General features: G+C 36.1%; 1 pseudogene; it reads left to right on the forward strand.

Moving 5' to 3' along the window:
* Positions 1-341: 341 nt before the first annotated feature.
* Positions 342-22,451, forward strand: part of LOC114712681 (DNA-directed RNA polymerase III subunit 2-like) — a 28,110-nt pseudogene continuing 6,000 nt past the window's right edge.

Genomic DNA, 22,451 nt, shown 5'->3' on the forward strand with positions numbered 1-22,451 from the left:
GTATAAACTTGTATATTATTGATAGGGAGTCGAGGTTTTATACAGAACACTAGGCTCTTCTCAGGATCACAAGAGAGATCAATTACAATAATCAGAAATTAATGTAGTGAGAGAAAATCAGATCTGCCTGTGATTTGTGGCTAGAGATCTGTGAACTAAATAAGGTAAACTAAAAGACATGATAATAACGTGCAAGAGTAGCTTTGGGCTATGATTTCTATCACTATGAGTCTTTTATTAAATTGTTCTGTGCTTGCTTCATAGAGTGACTGATTCTTTAATAAGTTTTTATAAATATTGATTACTTTATTTTATATTTTCTTCATGGGTATATCGTCTTAATGGGTATTTTGACTCTTTCTTTTGCTATCAGCATCACTGCATCTGTTACAAGCAGTACGGAAGCAATAAAATCCAAAACAGTTGTCGTGATGGAAAATGAGAAGATTTGGTTGCAATTGAATCAATTTCCTCGAAAGGTTTTCATTTTGTGTTACTCACTGATGTTAAACTTTACTCCTTATCATGTTATAAGTAGGCTTTGGTCATTTGTTCCTTATAATTCTTTTGAAGGTCCCTATTATGATTGTAATGAAAGCTATGGAGATGGAGAGTGATCAGGAGGTTGTACAAATGCTCGGAAGAGATCCCCGTTATAGTTCACTACTTTTACCGTCTATTGAGGTAATGGTACAAGATTATGATTCCATAAAAAAAGCATACTTGTGCACTTAGTGAAGGGGAAAAAAAAAACTCAGGTGTTGCATGCTACTTTACTCATCTATAAATGTGTGTTTCGATAGTCTTTATTTGCTTAGACCTGTTATATTATTTTATTGGCTCCATTATTGAGCTCTGGAATATTTTCCACCATTATTAGGAATGTGCAAAAAATGGTGTATATACTAAAGAGCAAGCGCTGGAGATTTTCTCAATATAAGATGTCTTGGAGCTGACCATATTTTTGTTTTGTTGAAAAAAGTTTTGGTGAGTTCAGTGTCAAGAACTCAACAGGACTAAGTAGACCATATACTCTAAACCATTATTTTGTTAAATTATCTTCCCATTATTTGGACCTGAAGAACCTTGGCCCTATGTGAGCAATGAAACCAATATTGGTATTTTGGTTCATCATCACTTGAAGCTTTATGGAGTACAAATGTTTTGATCATTGTATTATTATAGTGATGGAGAATTCTTCAGCATTATTTTTTTAAAAAATTCCATTGTATTTGCTTTATAGTGACGAATGAAAGTGTATATGAGTGATCAATTGGCATTAGGCTGTCTTCGGGATCAGTTGACATTGATTTAACATAAAACAAATCTGTACCCCTCAATATTTGATTATAAGAAGAGAGTACCATTGTTTTAGCTTTTGAATTCAACGTAATACTCATAAAAATCTTGTATTTTGAATCTTACAGGTATTAAATAACAGTAACTACGTAATCAAGTAGTTGATAACCTCGATATTGATAAGTAAATAATATTTTATTTTATTTTGTTTTTTTTGGTTTTAATGATGATTGAAAAAGGTGTTAGATTTATGTTATTTTTGTTGTAAGATATTTATGATAAGAAGCTTCAACATAAGGGTGAATTTTGTAGGAAAAGCATCTAATAAGAAGTTATGTTTTGGTGTAAGATGATCTCGATCAAGACGAGTGTCAATTGGCACCTCCTTATGTGCATGCATGTAACAAATTCTAGTTTGGCCTTAGAATTAAGTCGTTCATTTTGTCAGTTAAATGTTTTTTTTTTTTTGGGAAGACAACCCAAAATAACCACTGAGTGTAGCAAGCTAAGGGAAGCATTAAATGCAACCACATTTTATTTTATAACAATTGAAGGGATAAAGTAATGGCATTGAAGAGACATGGATTTCTATTCCTCCTTTCATATATTACTACCTTCGGTTCTTAACATAAGAGCTAGATAACTAATTTGCAAATATTAAAAAAATTAGTTAAGTTAATTATTTATAATAAATTGGTGTTGTCTTTCTTAAAATATCCTTGTTAATTGTATGCATTAGAATGAAAATCCTTAACATGTGTAATCACTATGGGGAAAAATGAATAAATATGGGAGACAAAGTGGATTGAGTTTTTTTATTTGGGACCAAATTGAATCTCCAACTGACTCTTATATTTAGGATTAGAGATAGTATCTTCTTTTCCTTTTTTATACACCTGTGTTGCCAAGAAATTGTTAGATGCACACTTGTCAGGTGGTGTACTTAAAATTCTAGTGTAATAAGAGTTGCCAATTTTTATCTGTATAACTCTTCTAGTGTTTTTATTTTTGATTAAGGTGCAATTGTGTCCTATAAGTTTTCACTCAGGAGCGTTGGGCATCCAAAACTTTTTTGGATGCAAATTTACCTCAAAAGTTTAGAGTCGTAACAATATTGCACCCTACCATAAAAAAACTAATATTGACTGTTAAAATAGTGACTTTGACCATTAGCATTTTAAACCTTAAGGGGCAATGTTGCTATGATTTTAAACTTACGAGGATAAATTTGCACTCAAAAATAGTTTAGGGTGCCCAGTGTTCCTGAGTGAAAACTTCCAAGACAAATTTTCACCTTAACCCTTTTTATTTTTATACATATATGATTAACATGTTTTTGTTATTAACCTGATGTTTGTATTTCTTTGTTCAGGTCAAGAAGTCCATGTTTGCAAGTGATTCATTTGAAAGGGTTAGTGAATCTCTGTGTGTGTGTGGGGGTCTCAACACGGCCACACAAACAGATAATAGAATTGTTTAATTGATGTATTTATGCAATTGATAATATCGTATGATAAATTTGACACTTTTTTTGTGATGTCAATTCGGAACATTTTATATAGGAAGGCAGAGCTTACTCTGTCCTGAGAGATGTATTTCTTGCAAATGTGCCGGTAAGTTGATTTCAGTCAATTGAGGGTTCTTATACTTGGTGATTATTGTTGAGACTGATCTAAGCTGCTTCTGTTTTTCCCCCATCAGGCGCATCAAAATAATTTTATGCCAAAATGTGTATATGTTGCTGTTATGATCAGACGCATGATGGATGCCATTCTAAATAAGGATACCACGGATGACAAGGTAATATCTTTCTTAATATGTGAGACTGTATAAAGGCAATACAGAAAAGGTTCTGTTTTACATGATACAAGAGTAGGGAGAGCCTAGTCGTGCTTCATGAATGAAATGTGCTTTAATGAAGAAGGCAGACTTTTTTAAGGGTTACAATAAAAATTATTTATGTGCCTTTACTTGATTGCTTAGTATTGCGTTGAAATGGTCATAGACATGGTATATGAGCCCCTATTACCCATCTGTCAGGAGTTTGATGCTTGCCACTCTCCCATGCTCCATAATTAATTTGATATTTTTGCACTGGGTATGGCCAACCTGTTTCGTGTCCATCTTTCAAGCCTAAATGGCTTTTGCCAAGGAGGTTTAAATATTACAAGGTCCATAGGGTTGGACCTTGTCCACAACGAGAAAATGACTTTCGTGTATTGGAGATTATGATAAATTTATTTATTGGCATTCAACAAACAGTTGAAGTAGTCATTGACAGACAATATCGAAAATATTCTGGAATATTTCTATTAATATGAGCATTGAGCTTATGAAATCAAGTAAATAAGAAGATTATCAGGGAATAAGTGCCCAGTGGCTAAAAATTTAACTTGGGGAAAAGAAACAGGAGGGATGATGATATGTAGGTCTGTAATTATTATCAGGATTATGCCAGATTTGGTATTCTTTGCATCTTGTTGATACTCATATTTATAATATTTTTTCCCCCAAAACATACTCTAACAACTGAAGCCAATGCAACCTCACTTTCCATTTAAACTAATGCATTCAGCTTGCATGATCAAATGAATCACACAATTTATTAGTCATTTCAAGAGCATCCCAAAAATATAATGTCCCCTTTCGCTGTGTGTGTGGGGGCAAGTTCTATGTGCTATATCTATTAACTGTGTCGTTTAATTTATTCTAAAGGATTATGTGGGGAACAAGCGGCTGGAGTTATCAGGCCAATTAGTATCTCTTCTTTTTGAGGTAGCATCTAATTTTATTTTTGCACCTGTTTGTTTGGAGATACTTTGCACGATTGTCATTGCACTAATTGTTATGCTTTTGATTGTTTTTAGGATCTCTTTAAGACGATGATAAGTGAAGTTAAGATGAGCGTTGATAAATTCTTGGAGAAGAATAACAAGACAAACCGCTTTGACTTTTCTCATGTGAGCCCTCTTTAATATCTATGATTGAGCATTATCAAATGCAAAATGTAATCTATGCAATGCTAATCGAATTCATTTCTCAAGGGGTTCATCTTTTGGTTGCCTAAATGTATTTACTGTTGCATATAAGATCTAATAATAATGAAATAAAATTATATTTTTAAGAAAAGATTCAAAACTAGATGAATGAATTGGAAATAAAAATGTCACCGCAACTGTTATTCATTTGTGATTTTTATTGAAGTTTATCATGTGATATATATCACAACTATTAGAATCTTAAAATCTTTATTCAGGAATTGTTTTACACCTTGTCTGTTCACCTTGATCTCATGGTTGTCTTGATTTCTGCCTGCATTTCGCCCCTCATATGTGTATTATAGTATGTTACTAGAGACTTTATCACAACTGGGCTGGAAAGGACTCTCTCGACTGGTAATTTTGACATCAAAAGGTTCAAGATGCACAGAAAAGGGATGACCTAGGTTTATTACGTTCTTAACAATTTTACTTTCCATCATCTTCATATATATATATATATATATTATTGGAAATAAGATCACAGAAGGGGTTTATGTCTTGGCGAGAGCTTGGGTGCTGGGGATAGGGTCGCTTTATCATTTCTTGGCTCTAGGCCCTTAATTCAATTACACATTCTGACTGATGAGATTTCTCTATTTATAGGTGCTAGCTAGGTTATCATTTATAGGGACCATGGGGCATGTGACAAGGATCTCTCCGCAGTTTGAGAAATCCAGGAAAGTAAGTGGACCTAGAGCTTTACAGCCTAGCCCGGTAAGCCACATTTTTTCGGGTATTATGTGCCATTGGACAAACTTCTGACCTTTAAAATATCTTTTCTACCTTCTGATTCACGCCCTCCATTTTTGTTCTATTCCTTTCAATACAGTGGGGAATGCTTTGTCCCTATGATACTCCAGAAGGCGAGGCCTGTAGATTGGTGGAAAACCTGGCTTTGATGACTCATGTTACTACTGATGAAGAGGAGGGCCCCCCAATTTCTCTGGTATGTTTTTTCTAATGTAATTCCTGATCTTTTTACTACCTCCAGTCTTAATTATAAGACATTGTTTGTAGACTATAAACGAGATCTTATAATTAGGACTAGAGGTAATGTTATTTTTACATATAAATTCTTATATTTTTAATTTGTAGTCTTTATTATTTTTGTGAAGAAATTTTAATATTGTAATTGTGTCATCTAGAGTGTGGGATATGTATGCCCTTCTATTTGTTTGGTTGTTTGAAATTTGTTTCTATGTCAAGGTGCCTCCTTAGGTGTGCATGCAAGAGTATAGGCAGCTGGCACATTGTTTCTTAATTTGTGTGCTATAATTTCTGGAGCTTAATTATATCTGTGGCAGTGCTATTCTTTGGGTGTTGAAGACTTGGAACTACTCTCCGGGGAAGAGTTTCACACGCCAAATTCATTTCTTATTATTTTTAATGGGCTGATACTTGGCAAGCATCGGAGGCCACAGGTATCATAATTTCTGTGGAAGTTCTCTCCTTAGATAAAGCAGAAAAGGCACATGTGTTTGCACTAGTATTCATGTGAAGTTATTATTGACATAATCATCATCATCATTATTTTTCCCCTCTCTTTTCAAGCGTTTTGCTACTGCAATGAGAAAGTTGAGGAGGACTGGAAAAATTGGCGAGTTTGTAAGTGTTTTTGTCAATGAAAAGCAGGTAAATACTTCTAATTATAGTTTTTTTATATGTTTCTCTTCTGTTTCTGCCATTTTCTGGTGTCTTGGTTCATTTTCTTTTGTCTGTAAATTCTACTTTGATTTAACTGTTTCTGTTATCTTAGGGGCATCTAAGTGGGTAAAGAATCTTGAGTTGGTAGTGTTTACTCATTATGGGAGTATTTCAAATGAGTCTCACATTCTGAACTTAATTTCCAATCAGGCCCAAGACAATCTGAAATTTTATTTCACTCTTCTTGACCCAAAATGAAATTAAGGTTGAAGTAAAAATGACCATGTTGGTCCTAAAAATTTTAACAACCTCATAGGCAAGTTTGCAATTGAAAAATATGCATTTTAAATAGGTAAGTTTGCAAGTGAAAAATATGCATTTTAACAAGAAAGAAAAAAGGTAAATAAAAACTGTACATATGAAAATTTACAACTCCCAATTTTCATTACAAAATGTGACCATGAAAGATTTGAAAGATTCACAATTCTTATACGCAAGTTTGCAAGTCAAAATATGCAAATTTTCATATAAACACTTATAAATTTTGCATATTCACATCTTGTAATGAGAAATGAGCTGTAGATTTTCATATGCACAGTTGTTATTTAGCTATTTTTTATTGGTGAAATGTGTACTTCCACTTGCAAAACTTACTTATGATTACTTGTGAATTTTTCATGTTCATCTTATTATTGTGAAAATTGGGAGTTGGAAAATTCCATATTTGCAGTTGTTATTTAGATGCTTTTTGTTGTTAAAATGCATTTTGGTTCAACGTGACTGAAATGAAGTTTCATATTGTTTTGGGCCTGATTGGAAATTAAATTGAGACTTTGGAACTTGTGTGAAATTCTCCCTTTAAATATCTTATAAAGCATCCTATACTACTCAATGTAGGAAGGACCATTCCACTTGATACTATAAGACTTACTGTTGTCCTTTTTTTTTTTTTTGGGGCTCTCTAATACGAGACTCCATCAAACTCTAACACTTATCTTTGCACAAGTGATCTGCTTCTTAAGAGGTACTTTGGTTTAAATATCTTAATTTCGTTTGAGAATATACCTTTTAGCTTCACAATATCATCCATCCATCCATCCATCTATCTTTCTATTTAATAAAGTGGTAACGTTGATGTGGATAAACACGCCTTAGTTCACATGTGTTATTCGATGAAACAAGTGAATACTTACAGGGAAGGAACACCGATTACTAATGATACAAAAACAAATCACAACACGTAAAAAGTCGAAGAGGAGAATAAAACATGCTAAATCACACACGCGTGTACAGAGGTAGAGTGTGTGCACGTACGTGTATGCAAGATTTATTATGTTTGTGGGCCTAAATAATCTCCATTAGTTGACACTGTTAAAAACTCATTTTAGCTTATTGCTGGTTCTCATTGCTTCATTATTACCCTACACATCTCTCTTGCTTTATATGCAGTTTTGTTTCATTTCCCAATTTTCTTCAGTGACACTGTTTTGTACAAGATACTTTACTAGTTGATATAAGTGAAAAACTGATATGATTGTAATTTATCTTTTTAGCGGTATGTTTACTTGGCTTCAGATGGCGGTAGAGTTTGTCGTCCACTTTTCATTGCTGACAAGGGCATATCCAGAGTCAAAGAGCATCATATGAAGGAGTTAATGGTTAGTTTGGTTAAAGCATTTATTGTGGGAAGAAAGGAAGCTGCTCATATGAATTCAAATTTCATGCTTTTTCCGAACGGAGTGTGCACATTTGATGATTTTTAACGTGATGGCTTGATTGAGTATCTTGATGTTAATGAGGAAAACAATGCCCTGGTTTGTTTTTCTCTCACTACTTGTTGCTTCTTTTAGTCATAAACTCTTGTTACTATTTACTAATGAAAGTGAATCTTGCCGCCTCCTTTCTAAAGATTGCTTTATACGAAGGAGATGCTACAGCAGAAACTACTCATATTGAAATTGAGCCTTTTACCATCTTAGGGGTTATTGCAGGGCTTATTCCCTATCCTCATCATAATCAGTCACCCCGAAACACTTATCAGGTTTCCTCATCTTTCGTTGCTCTTGTTTCCTCTTTCTCTCTTATAAACTCATTATATGCTTGTTGTCTCATATCATGAAATTCATTCTTTGTGGATAACTGTAGTGTGCAATGGGAAAACAAGCTATGGGGAATATAGCTTACAATCAGGTAAAATTGTTTTTCTTGCTTCCATGGAACAATTGTAAAAATTTGGAGCTTTTTTTCAAAACATAATTTAACTAGTTTTCAATGGATTTGTTTTTTATGCAAGTAAATATGTATGTTTGCGCAAGTGTGCAGGTCCATGTCCACATGGATCAAGATTTGAAATCCTCATGATTTTGTGAATTGATCTGAAACAGACAATATACTCTTTTCTTTGATACGAATCTGATGCTTTTACAGGTAAGGGGGATCCTTATTCATATTGTCATGCCATGGGAGAATTTGCAACAGTACTCCCAAAACTAAGGAGAGCGTATTATCCCCGGGATTTAACTTATTTGCCAATAGATTCAATAAATAAAATAAATAGTAAAACACACTTCTAATGGATTCGAGTAATCAAATTGTCAGAACAGTAAAGGGGTATTCATAGTAAACAATATGTCATGGGCAGTTTTGTCGATTTTTGTTAAAAATATGCCTACATTTGTGGTTATAGATAGTGTCTAATGGCGCTTGTTTTGATGTCATAGGAATTATTCCCAAAAATGAGTATCTTACATTGCCCCTTCTATGAGTAATCTTGGCTTGTAAGTTGGACAAGACGTTGTTCTTTGCTACTTTGATTAAAATGCAGTCATGGGAATGGAGGCTGTGAGGATTTCACTCTAGATCACTTGATTGTAGAGATATAGGTAATGTCAAAAGCTAGTCATCCAAAATACATATGCTATTATGTGCTGGCCCAGTCATGAGTTTTATTTCCATTAAATGTATGGTGGTCATTGATTTTTGGCCATGCATTTACTTACACATGTTAAGGGCGTGACTTTTTTTTTGGGGGGGGGTGTAGAAAGTTAAATGGACTAAATTAGTAGCAAATGAAGGATAAAAGATCCCCTTAGCAAGCTAAAAGGGATCAAATATGAAGGACGCAATGTTAGACATCGTAGCCAATTACTCCTGACTGTTGAGAGTATTTTCCTAATTCAATGCTCCTGATTCCTAGGCACAGACCATGGGATCCTGATTTTATTCTGCATTAATGTTCCTTTATCATATTCGATTCTTCCAAGCCCTGCGCTCTATATAAACACTGGGTTACCAATCAAAATATACATCAAGCACTATGCACTATATTTCTACTGTCTCTACCTTCTGTTCTGCACTATTTGATGCGCAATAGCATAGTTTTTGTTTTATTTGCATATTATGTTATGTTGTAGGATAGTTGTTGGAAATGAGGGCGGAAGAGGGACAAAGGAGGTGAATATATTTGGCCTGCAAAACTCCACATGCAAGTTTCATGCTTGTGAATGCCTTTGGCTTGCGTTGAAATTTCCGCATGTTGCTAGCCTAGTTTCCTTAGAAGTTGACCTTTATGGCGCATGATAGATCTATTAAACCCATCTTCTCTACAACTTGAACAAAAAAAGGTGCTAACACCTTTTTTGTTTTTGGAGTTCCTAATATGCCCCATGCATTAAAAGACATCTTTACTATTAACTGCGTCAAATGCGTCTTGTAGATGTAGCTCTTCGAGTCATGCCATTCTCATGTTGCCTTTGCCTTTGAATTTCTCATCTATGGATGTCTTGCACCTTGCACCCTTCTTGGGTGGTGGTTGTACAAGACCCACCACTTTCTTGGGTGGCAAAAACAACTTGTGCTCTGTCATACTTTGCTTGAGTGGAACCCCATTTTGAGCTGTTAGGCTTCTTCTTGATCTTATAAGGCTTTTCTTGCCTTCTTGGCTTGTCTTTACAAGAATATCTCTAGCATCCTTGTAGGAGATTGGGCTTCATGCGTGGTCTGAGGTTTAAATAAGTGAAGAGGCCTTGTATAATCTTCTTGTATAGCTGAAATGTATGCTTTCAATAAATACTCTTCGAGAAACTGAAGCTTGTAGGCAATCAATATCATTGTTAAATTCTGTTTTACACCAATGTTGTCGAAGACGCAACATATTCCTTTCTGCCATGTATCCTTGCAATTGTGTTGACATTATGAAGACCATCTCGCTCAAAAAGTTTTGACTGTGTTCAATTTCTCCTACTGGCATCTAACATTGTTGAGCCATTCCTCCATTACCTTTGCGTTGCTCTTGTGGGTGCCAAGACTTGAGTGTTTCTGATACCACCTTTGTAGAATGTTTATGGGGAATGAGAGATAGTGGGAGAAAGGAGGAGAATGAGAGAGAAAGATAGAGTAGGGGGGAAAAGAGAGAATAAGGAGTGATAGAGTGGGATGTGAGAGAGAGAAGGGAAAGCTTTACATTCACAAGTTTTATTACAACATATCGAATCCCCCTTATTTATAGGCCTAATTAATGACTTGTTAACTAGTTCTAATTCTTTCCTTTTTGTTAGAATATCATATCATGTCACTCTTGCAAAAACTGACATGCTTAGTGTATTTTATTAACTGAATTTTCTTTGGATATTATGTTACTCTTGTAGCTTTGCCGGATGGACACCTTGTTGTACCAACTGGTTTATCCTCAACGGCCTTTGCTGACTACCAGGACCATTGAACTGGTTGATATATCGTTTCTCTGTGTTCCTCAAATAAAGTGTTGGGGTGAATCCTTAATTCTTTCAGGTTGGGTATTATAAGCTTGGAGCCGGTCAGAATGCCACAGTGGCTGTTATGAGCTATAGTGGCTATGACATAGAGGATGCAATTGTCATGAACAAGGCATCTCTTGATCCTAGGTTTGGCCGTTGCATTGTTATGAAAAAGTAAATAATTTAATTTGGTGATTTTACACTTCATCTTGTTGGGCAATGTTTTGCTGTATTTCTTTAACCGTTTATCTAAGGTGATCAAGACATGGTATTTCCTTATGTATAGGTACACTGCTGTTAATCAAAAGTATGATAATAACACATCAGATAGGATACTTAGGCATGATAGAACTGCAGATAATGCGGCGCGTATGCAGGTAACATGCTTTAATAGAAATCACTCTTCTATTGATTTTATTGTGTACTGATTTGTTTGAAATGTACTAAGGTTATACTGCCCATAACTTATTCATATATTGTGATTCAAGAACTGTTTTGGTAACCAAATTTCTAGGGGGAAACTGTTTTGTGAACTACCAAGACAAACTTTTTATTCATAGGGGCTTTTGTCAAGTTAGATTTGGCTTCCACATGTTCTATACGTCCTGTGAGTCGATGCTTATTCAGAAGTTCAAATAATCCAGAGCATTATTGACTTCTAGGATGAACCTTTGATGAGACTGATGAGTGGTCATAGGAAAGAGGAGGTTAAATATATCTTCCTGTGACTAAACGCATTAATGCTTGTTGATAGGTTGATGGGCTAGGAGGTAAGAAGAATGTACAAATTTATTATTATCTGTTGAGCTTACTAGATATATAGTAGCGTCCCTAGGAGCTAAGTTATTTTCAATAAACTCAATTTGGGGGGGAAAAAAAACAAAAGTTAGTAATCCTGCACTCCTACTGAAATTTGTGAGGATGTGTCAAGAATACTTAGATGAGCAAACGTGAAATTCAGTTATTGCAGCTTTGATTTTGGACATTATCTTTTTCTTATTACTTAGGTGTACCTCAATGATTCTGTTTTCTGATTTTTCTTTTGATAAAATCCTGATGAATTTTAACATGCTTAATTTTGCTACGAGGAACCCAGCTTTTCATAATGTCTCAATCTTGTGCAATGAATCCATGGGAGCATTAATAGCCTTACTCCCGAATACATAATTTTTGTGTATTTTCTTGGGACGCTCCCTCTTTTCTGCATTGAGCTACTGTGCATGTAAAAGTACTTTAAAGCTCCCAATTTTGAATTTAAAAAATTCCTTACCCAATACTTTCTTTAGGTGAATGACTTCATTACATAATATCCTCTTTGTAAACAACCAGAATAGTGCCTTCTAATACCTTGAGGAAAAGGGATGTGATGTGCTTCCCTTTGTGTAAAACCAAGCCTTAATAATTCCTCCAAAGCACGCTCTTATGGATTGCTTTAGTCCATGTAATATTTTGTAATCTGTGCACAGAGTTATTATTGAATTTGTTAAGCCCAGAGGGATGTCCATGTAAATTTCCTCTTCAAGATACCCAATGAGCAACGTTATAATTCTGAAGGAACTTCTCTATCTGCCAAAATTACCATCCAAACCATCTTGGATGAACATCTTTGCTTGCTCTGGGAAAAGTGGTGCCTTTTGACGAGGATTATCTCATTTTAAAGCAAATCAGATACAGGTGGCGATTTCTTTTAGAACACTCACTACTTGGCTAGTTTTGCTAAATCAATTTCCAAAGCATTTTGGATATGTTTGGGAATTTGGAGGGGAGCGGAGAGGAAGGGAGGGAATGGAAAGGGAAGGAAGGGGATATGTTTGGTTGGTTGTATTTGTATTCGGGCATCGTGTTCTTATACGGTGCAATACAACTGACCTTGTCTTTTCCAATTTTCCTGAACAATCAAATAATGCAAATGAATATGGTCTGCGCTCAGCTGTCTCGTTCGCTGTGTTCCCATCCATAAGTGCACAGAGATCAGTTGTTGTATCTCCTGATTATTTAAAAGGTGATTTAAGTTAAGCTTCTATCTGACTGTAACCAAACACTGTTGAGTCTTCACCTTGCTACTTATCTTCTAGCCTGAACCTCTCGTACGGCAAGTGGTTCCTACCATTGGGCTTTTCCTGTCATGGACTTTGCTATAATAAATTTGCTAGCAATTATTATTTGCCCACAAATTCAAGCATGTTTCTGAGGCTTTTTAATTCTTTCTTTGCTGTGGCATAATTGTGATTTGTGAGAGAGATATTGATATGTTGTCATTTTTATAGTACTGTAGATATCTTTTTTTTTTGGTTTTGTTTTTTGCCAAGACAACTCATGATTGATTGAATTAGACCATAAATCTATTGTCCACATAAACTATCTATGTTGATTTAAATATTTTCCTGTGTTGTTGGATATTTTCCTATTCTCCTTAGATACTTGATGATGATGGGCTTGCTGTACCTGGGGAAATTATAAGGCCAAATGACATATTGTGGAAATCCTCCACGATTTTAGGAGATACCGAATCAGGCTTAATACCTAGATTTGGTATTATAGGATTTTCAATGTAAATATTTCATTTTGATCTGATTGTTTATTTCCCGATCAGCTCCCTCAAATCTCCGCCTATCATTAATCGGCCAAACCCTCTCTCTTGTTGTATAAATCTCAGCCTCAATATGTGAATAATATACAGTTGAATTGGATTACCTCATTGTTCTTCATGGTATCAGAGCAACCGAAGAGCACACCGTCTGCTTCATCCAATTCTTCTTCCTCTAATACGGAGTTGAACCTTCGTTTAGGCCCATCGCGTTCAATGTTGTTTGGACTTGAGGGTTCTTCAAATTCGAATAGGTCTTCATGACTTGCCTCAACAAGTCTGGAGACTTCGTCTGTGATGATCATCCCTGAGAAGCTCACCGGCGACAATTACAAAGAGTGGGCCCAATCAATAACTCTGGCTCTCGACGGCAGAAGCAAACTCGGCTACATCACCGGTAACAAGAAGGCACCACCATCGACGGACACAAAGGAATTTCAGCAATGGAAGTCCAAAAACTCAATGGTCTCCTCATGGTTGGTAAACACAATGACAACATCGATCAAGAAGAGCTTCATGTTTCTTCCCTCCGCACGTGATATATGGGAAGCTGTACGTGAGTCCTATAGAGAAACAGGAAACATCTCACAAATCTTTGACATTAAGTCTCGGCTCTGGCAGGTAAAACAGAATGACAAATCTTTAAATGATTACTATCTCAAAAAAACCTCGCTTTGGCAGGAATTAGACTCCCTTACGAGAAAAGTCCACCATTGTCATGCAGATGCTGCGACAGACCATAAAGAAAAAGAGACAAAACGGCTATTTAAGCTCCTTATGGGGCTTAACTCAACTTATGATGATATCCAGGCCCGCATCTTTAGTCAATAGCCTTTACCATCAGTCCGTGTAGCCTTTGCTATGCTACGGAAGGAAGAGTCTAAGTGCAAAACAATGTTACGAGAGGAGTCTATCCCTCGAATTGATGCCTTTGAACTCTCTACTCTTGCTGTTCGCTCAACTGAGCCACACAACCATAGAGGTCGTCTTGTGTGTGACCATTGCAAGAAACAGGGCCATACTAAGGACACCTGTTGGGATCTTCATGGTAAGCCTCCTGATTGGAAGCCAAAGAAAGGCCGAGGCCGTGGTTACGTTGCTGAAAAGAATGAAGGTGCAACCACATCACAGGGTTCTACTTCTCAAAGTGATCCGTTAAACAAAATCCTTGAGATGCTCACTACACTTCAAAATACCCAGCAGCCCCATAAGCAACCAGTTGCTACAGTTGTCAAACGTGGTAATTTCCTAACGGCCCTTACTACTATTAAGAATAAATGCACAGGAAATTGTTGGATTATTGACTCCGGTGCATCTGATCATATGACTGATGACAGAACCTTATTCTCATGCTATGAGCCTACTACTAAGCGACTTACAGTTAAAATTGCTGATGACTCTGATTCTGTTGTGGCTGGTATTGGTACCATTAGAGTTTCCGCTGCACTTACTCTTCATTATGTTTTGCATGTACCAAACCTTAAATGCAATCTCCTATCTGTGAGCCAATTGGCTAGAGAAGAATGTTGCCATGTTAACTTCTTTCCCACTTACTGTTTATTTCAAGATCTACTGACAGGGACGACGATTGGCGTGCGAATGAGTTTAATGGTCTCTATTACCTAGATGAAAGTGAAGTAAGACGTGTCCAATCTTGTAATAAAGTGTCTCTCCTTAGGACTAGTGAGTTGGAGTTATGGCACAAATGGTTAGGTCTTCCAAATTTTAATTATATTGTCTCAAATGTTTCCTTCCATTTGCTCTAATAAAAATTCTTCTGAGTTTTATTGTGGTTCATGTGAAAGCGCTAAACATCATAGAACTACTTTCTCTCGTATCCTGTATCAAGAATCCAAACCGTTTACCACTATTCACAGCGACTTATGGGGTCCATCACGTACTCCAAATCGAACAAAATCACAATGGTTTATCACTTTTATTGATGACCACACACGAGTGAGCTGGGTCTACTTAATGAAAGAGAAAACTGAGGTCCCACAAATTTTTATCAATTTTTATAACATGATTCAGACCCAATTTCAAACAAAAATCCACATCCTTCACACTGATAATGGCACAGAATATTTCAACCACACACTCTCTGTGTTCCTCACCTCTTATGGCATTATCCATAAAAGCACATGTCCTAATAGCCCTCAACAAAACAGTATTGCTGAGAGAAAAAATCTTCACATCCTTGAAACTGCCAGGGTAATTATGTTCAGTAGCCATGTCCCCAAATACTTTTGGGATGATGCCATCCTCACTTCTACCTTCCTGATAAATCATATGCCTAGTAAGCCACTGTCATACAAAACCCCTAGTCAGGTCCTTCACCAACACTACAACTTTCCATACCTTGAAAACACTCTTCCCCTCAAAGTTTTTGGGTGCACTTCCTATGTTCACCTCCATCACACTAATAAACTTGATTCCAAAGCCATCCGGTGTATTTTTCTTGGGTATTCTTCCTCTCAAAAAGGGTACAAATGCTATGATCCTGTCTCCAAACGACTCTTTGTTACCTGTAACGTCACGTTTCATGAGAACGAACCCTATTACACATCATCTATGATTCAAGGGGAGAGTGAGAATGAATCTCAGACATGTGAAACAGCGGTACCTATACTAACGAATGACCTATTTATTGAATTTGATCCTGAACCTAACCTTGACCACATAGATGATAAGGGAAAGCCTAATCCGGGGTAAGACACAAACCAACAGGTTAAGACCTATACACAGAAACCAAGAATAGGTAATGAACCACAGGCTCCTAGTATTTGTCAAGAGTTAGATCTGACAGCAGGTCTAGAAAGGGAACAAGCTATACGAAATGATCCCAACCAGACTATAGAAGACCTTGATCTTCCAATTGTAGTAAGGAAAAAGCCTCGTACTCGACACCCTATAGAAAATTTTGTCTCATATAAGGCTCTCTTTTCAAAATATCATACCTTTGTATCTCATCTTGACAATGTTAGGGTACCAAACAATATTGATAAAGCCATGGCCTCACCTGAGTAGAGACAAGCAGTTGTAGATGAGATGGAAGCACTTAAAAGAAATGGTACATGGGAAGTGGTAGATCTTCCTAAGGGAAAAAAACCAGTTAGGTGCAAGTGGGTGTTCACTCCAAAATATAAAGCAGATGGGAGCCTAGATAAGTACAAGGCGAGGTTAGTTGCGAAGGGATTTTCATAGGTCTATGGGATGGACTATACAAAGACGTTTGCTTCTGTTGCAAAACTTAACATAGTCAGGATCCTGTTATCTTTGGCAGCTAACTTAGATTGGCCTCTGCATCAATTAGATGTGAAGAATGCCTTCCTGAATGGAGAACTCAAGGAAGAGGTGTACATGAAATTGCCTCCAGGGTTCCCAGGAAAAAGTTCTACCCAGGTTTGCAAATTAAAGAGGTCATTGTATGGGTTAAAGCAATCCCCACTAGCTTGGTTTGAGAGGTTCACACGAGTCCTCAAAAAATAAGGCTACAATCAAGGGCAGAGTGATCATACAATGTTCTTCAAACATCAAAGAGATAAGATAACTGTTTTAGCAGTCTATGTTGATGACATAGTCCTCACAAGGGATGATGACACAGAAATAGAACAGATCAAGGCAGCCTTGGCTTAGGAATTTCAAATCAAAGACCTTGGAGAAATGAAGTACTTTCTTGGTATAGAAGTGGCTTGTTCAAAAAAAGGGATTTATATCTCGCAAAGAAAATATATCCTGGATCTCCTGATGGAGACAAGAATGTTGGACCAAGTGATACTCCCATATGAACTGATAAGATTAGTGATGAAGAGGACCTGGGTAAGACTGTAGATACAGGGAGATATCAACGGATGGTGGGAAAACTCATATATCTTTTTCACACTTGACCTGACATTGCATTTGCGGTCAGTGTGGTCAGTCAACAGTCTCATGATCCCAAGCAGAAACATCTCAATGAAGTATACAGAATTCTTCGATATCTAAAGGGTTCTCCAGGTCGTGGACTGCTATTCAAAAAATCTGATTGACAGGATATTGAAATTTTTACTGATGCAGACTGGGCTGGAGATCAAGAGGACAGGAAATCCACATCAGGGTACTGCACATATGTTTGGGTTAATCTTGTCACTTGGAGGAGCAAGAAACAGAGTGTAGTTGCCAGAAGCAGTGTAGAAGCAGAGTTTAGAGTAGTTGTTCTTGGTATTTGTGAGGGAATATGGCTGAAAAGGGTTCTTGAAGAATTGAAGAAAAATCTAAATCTACCTATCAAACTTTATTCAGACAATATGGCAGCCATCAATATCTCACACAACCCAGTCCAACACGATCAGACTAAGCATGTGGAGATAGACCGACACTTCATCAAAGAAAAGATAGACGATAGCATCATTTTCCTAAAGTATGTGCCCTCAAAAAAGCAAACCACGGATGTCCTCACAAAGGGACTAGCAAGAGATAAGTTTGAGCATTTCGTCAGCAAGCTGGACATGATAGACATCTATGGTCCATCTTGAGGGGGAGTGTGGAAATCCCCCACGATTTTAGGAGATACCGAATCAGGCTTAATACCTAGATTTGGTATTATAGGATTTTTAATGTAAATATTTCATTTTGATCTGATTGTTTTTTCCCCGATCAGCTCCCTCAAATCTCGGCCTATCATTAATCGGCCAAACCCTCTCTCTTGTTGTATAAATCTCAGCCTCAATATGTGAATAATATACAGTTGAATCGGATTACCTCATTGTTCTTCACATATATATCAATAGACAATCCCCTATCAATACGAAGACTGAAATGAAAGGATCTACTGCAAATTTTCCTGATAGGTTAGTCTTTGAACTTTGGGTGGAAATTTTGGTGCCAAGGGGACTTCTATTAGAGTCATGCTGCATGATGTAATATCCAATATTTTTTTTTTTCAGTTTCCTCACTGCTAGCGCATATCAGCCTAGTATACAAACATTCAAAGGTCCTGAAGGAGAATCTTGTATAGTGGACAGAGTGGTTCTGTGCTCTGATAAGGATAACAACATGTGCATCAAATTTTTGGTTTGTCATACTCATAGGCCAGAGGTAAATAGTTTTAGGTTTTGTCGTGGAGAGTTTTACTTATTTTGAATTTTCTTATTGACTTCTTTCTTTATTTTTGTTGCTTTAGCTTGGTGACAAATTTAGCAGCAGACATAGTCAAAAAGGTGTTTGTGGAACAATTGTTCAGCAAGAAGACTTTCCATTTTCTGAGCATGGCATTTGTCCTGATCTGATTATGAATCCTCATGGATTTCCTAGGTAATATGATTCATCTATCAATCATATTCTTCAATATGGCATGTGGGAAGCTGGGTAAAAACTTGTCCAATTTCTTTTGACATATCAAGTTATTTGCCATATGGTTGTAAATGAGGGAGATCTGACGTGAGTAGTAAATATTTGATTATTTGGGCATCATATTTAATTTAGAATAAGGGTTTTCCTATTTTAGAGTTTATTTGTATTTGGATATATTGAAATAAGGCATTATATTGGGATCAGTAATGATGTTCTGTTTTTACTCTCTTAATCCCATCCTATTTTCCTTTCCCATCTTTTGCATCATAGTGTCATAATAAAAAGTTTAAACTTATCTTTCTATAAGTACTCCTCCGGTCCTTAATATAAGACCCATTTAACTAATTTGATTAGATTAAGGAAGTTAGGTAAATTAGTTAATCATAAAAAAAGTGACACATTTTTCCTAAAACACCATAATCATCTTTCTTAATACCCCATTCTCCCTCTTCTACTTGATTATGGTTGAGGGAGTATCCATAGGGGTAATTTAGAGAAAATTAATAAATATAAGAAATGGGTCTTATATTTAGGACCAAAACCAACTCAAGAATTGAGTCCTATATTAAGGACTGGAGGAGTATGTTGGAAGGCTACTTTATGGATGCATGATTGTTTTCCCTGCCAGTCCATTTCTATATTACCTTGGATAGAGAAAGAGGAAAAACTAAAGATTTCACACTGTACTTTTGATCGAAACATTGACAGCTAAAATATTTTAGGGCAAGCTATTTGCCTATTTGTGGGTGGCTATTTATGTGATGTAGGCTTTTACTTTTCTATGGATAATTTCTTGGTTTATTGTAAATACCTTTGTGAATTCTAGTAGGTTTAGATTCTCAATCATTTTAGCCAAAATTTATCCTAACAACATGCTAAATATGATGTGTGCGCGTGTATATATATATATATATATATATGGATAGGTGTTCAGATTGCTTGGTCAAGCATGCATAACCCAGTAGATTGTGGGGGGTTTCAGACTCCTGGTAAAACAATGATACTTGAGACTAGTTATGAATTTTTTTGGGGGGGGGAGATGGTGGGGGTGGGGTTGATGAAAGTGCTTTTTAGTTTGGCATAAGTCCAAGATGGAGTGTGTTGAATTGATTGGTACTATACAAGCAAGTGCCATAGCTCCCTCTTATGGGTCGTTATTTTATTTCCAGCTTTTAGTTTTTCTTTCTAGTTGCATTGTTTAACATTGAGCCATCTCTTATTTTTTCCATCAATACCATATTGTCCTTAGGTAAGAAATTTTTTTTTGTAATATTGTTGCTATTTCTTTATTGATCTCACCTTTTTTATGGTATTAGTTGTATGACAGTTGGAAAGATGATAGAGCTACTTGGGGGAAAGGCAGGGGTTTCGTGTGGTAGATTCCATCATGGAAGTGCTTTTGGAGAAAGAAGTGGCCATGCTGACAAGGTTGAAATTGTAAGGTATCTTACTTGTCTATGGTGTAGTCTTTATCATGTATCGACACTTGTATTCTCAATGTTTATTACTCTATGGCAGTGAAACTCTTGTGAAGCATGGGTTCAACTACAGTGGGAAAGACTTCATTTATTCAGGTTTTCCCTTTGGCATCTCCTAGAGTTATCATCTATGCAATAAGTTTTCTATGACAATATTTTTGCTTTTTGTTTAATGAAACAGCTTGTATACAAAGAACACTGATATCAGGTTAGATTCATAGATGTATGATAAAAGTTGACGTATGAATATGATAAGATCTAATTGCATTGTTTGTTCTTGCAGGGTATTTAGTTGGAGTGGATGCTTATGTTATTGTATAGATATTACTAGCATAAATGTAATTACTATAATCTGTATCATCAGTATAGGGTTGAGTATTATTACGTTAGGATATTGTTCTGCCATTATGAGTCATTAATAGTGGGACTCATTTCTCCCTATCTATGCACACCCATTTCCTGATCTTGAATATACCCAAGAAATCCATGTAATCTTTTGTATTTCTTTATATGTTATCAAAGCAATAAATTTTATTTTAGTTTATTTTATTTTATTTTTAATGATTGAGCATTCTGTATCCTTTCTACTCTTCCGGTGACACGGTTGACAGATTGAGGGTTTGAGTTCGAGCATGGGAAAGTATGTTGATATGTGATTTGTAAATAAGGACTTAGGGTATTAAGTTATTTCATTTAGAAATTTTTTAATGTTTATAATATTTAATCGATATTCAAATTAGATATTTAAGGATTTAAGTTGGATATTCAATTAGGATTAGGATGACCCATAACTTGTAAATACGAGTAGTGATCAATATTTTCTCATATGTTTTGATTTCTCAAATTATTTAGTCAACCTTGTCTTGTTTTCCTATTCTCTTTCTATGCTTCTCTCTCTTTCACCCTTCTTCTACAATCACCCTATCAGTGGTACCAGAGCCAATTAACTCTTGACCTGTATGCCTGAAACTTGTTCTCCGAAGAGCAATTTGAAGAATGGGTTCAAGTTATTAAAGAAGAACTGAGGGAACTCAGACCCTTACCTACTATGATTTGGGCTCTGTCTAACCAATAGGGCCTCTGTCTAAACGAATAGAGATGCTCACTCAGGATATAGCATCTGGCAACGATGGGAGCGTTAATGGTCACTGTCGACCAAAGCGACCATGACCATAAGGTAGGGAGTATCGACCGCCCACTTGATTCACTAAAGTGGATTTTCCCTATTTCTAGCGCTCTGACATAAAGTACAATGGATATTTAGATGAGGTACTGGAGGAGTCAAAAGTTATGGCATCCACCTGGATGAAAAAGCATACCTTTGGCACCAAGTGCTAGCATAGGACAAGGAGGGTTCACAAAGCAAGTTCGAATTTTGCAACCACAAACAGTGCTGTAGGTGTGAAGAATAGCAAAAATAATGAATTTCAAATCCCACTTTTTGCTTATTCAGATGAATCGTTGCTGGACATTAGGAAAAGTTGGGAAGAAGATGCAGATTTGAGGGGATTAATTTCACAAAATATTCTTGGGATGGATGATTTTTAAGGAAACATTGCAGATTAGCAGCTGGGAAATTCCCAAATGGTGTAGCGGAAAATACTGGAGTGGCTTCATGCTATCCCTCAGGGCGGGCATCGGGTATTCATGCTACTTATCAAAGGGTGAAGTCATTAATTTGGTGGAAAAATTTATTTACAGATGGTAAAGATTTTATTCAGCATTGTGATCCACGTGCAAGGTCCAAATTCTTGCAGCCTTTTCCCATACCTAATAGAGTGGGAAAGTATCGCTGTGGACTTTATCAAAGGGTTACCTAAGTCCTATGGAAAATATACGGTTTGGGCGATTATAGACAAGTTAAGTAAATAAGCATACTTTGTACCACTCTTCCATCCCTTTTCTGGTCTTTTTTGTTTTAACAATTTTTGGACACCAAACACCAAAAATATAATACCTTACTCTAGGAACCTCTGTTGGCAATATTTTACTAATTATGAGCCACCAAGGACTTATTCAGTAGCTTGAAAAACTAGACTTCTAAGAATTTCTTTTAAAAACTCAAGGTACCAACGGAATGGAATTCTCTGAAAAATCAAAAATCCAAGGATTAATTTTATCAAAACTAACTCGGTGGTTCAAACACTATTAATTCCTGTTTGCAAAAACTTTTGATAACAAAATAGATCCGGATTCTTCCTCTTTCCTATTGCCCAACACATTCTTAATATAATTTGAAGAACCCATTTCTTACCATGTCAAGACTTAGAACCTCTAGCATAGGCATACAAATCATTCAGGCGCATTTCATACATTT

Source organism: Neltuma alba, unplaced genomic scaffold (assembly GCF_004799145.2).
Source record: "Neltuma alba isolate B1F8T4 unplaced genomic scaffold, ASM479914v2 tig00011392_pilon, whole genome shotgun sequence".
NCBI classification, from domain to species: domain Eukaryota; kingdom Viridiplantae; phylum Streptophyta; class Magnoliopsida; order Fabales; family Fabaceae; genus Neltuma; species Neltuma alba.